Consider the following 845-nt stretch of genomic DNA (forward strand, 5'->3'; position numbering starts at 1 on the left):
TTATCTTTTTCTCCATTCTGTTACCCATTGTTCCTTCTTCTATTATTCATGTTTAGGTTTACCTGTGATACCTGAGGTATGGCTTGACTCTTTGGTGTTTTTCCAGAATTCAGAACCCTGAAGTCCCTGTGGAAGTAATGTATTGTGACAAATGAGACGTCTTATGTAAATGTCACAGCCACTGATTTAATCATAAATAGTAAATCACAAAACAATCTCAGGCACTAATCCTAAAAACCCTAACAGGAGAAATTCCCTTATTTACTTCTCTTCCACAGGAGAAGATCATTCAAGATAGGTAAGTATTAGATAAACCTAAGGGAGGGGGAGGATAAACAATAATTGTGATAATGACAGCTCTTGCTGTTCTGATGTGAACTGATGCATTCCACTAAATAAAGTAAATTCTGTGGTCAAGGTCAATGCAGTAGGAGAAGAATTTAGTCATCTAAACAGAATTAGTGAGTGGTGTGATAAGCACCTGAGGCTTGGAATATTGGCCCTAAAACTCCAAATCCCTTGTGTTTATCACATATAAATAGATGTTCAATAAATATTTGCTAGAGGAATCAGTGGTAGTACTGTTACCTACCATGGGAGAGTTCTTTTAATTGAGAGGCAGTTAGAATAATGGTTAGATCAGATTGTGGAGATCAGCACCATCCCAGTCCTTTCTATACTCACCCCTGCATCACAGGGAAGAAAACTGGGAACGATGTTCTTCAGAATTCTTTGCTATCGGGGCTCCAGATTAAATTCTTTTAGTGAGAGGCACTCCTGTGAAATTTAGAGAGTGTAAAAGAAGAAAAACATTATTCTCTGGCAGTGGCTAGTGCACTGACACT

Source organism: Galeopterus variegatus, unplaced genomic scaffold (genome assembly GCF_000696425.1).
Source record: "Galeopterus variegatus unplaced genomic scaffold, G_variegatus-3.0.2 Scaffold1057, whole genome shotgun sequence".
NCBI lineage: Eukaryota > Metazoa > Chordata > Mammalia > Dermoptera > Cynocephalidae > Galeopterus > Galeopterus variegatus.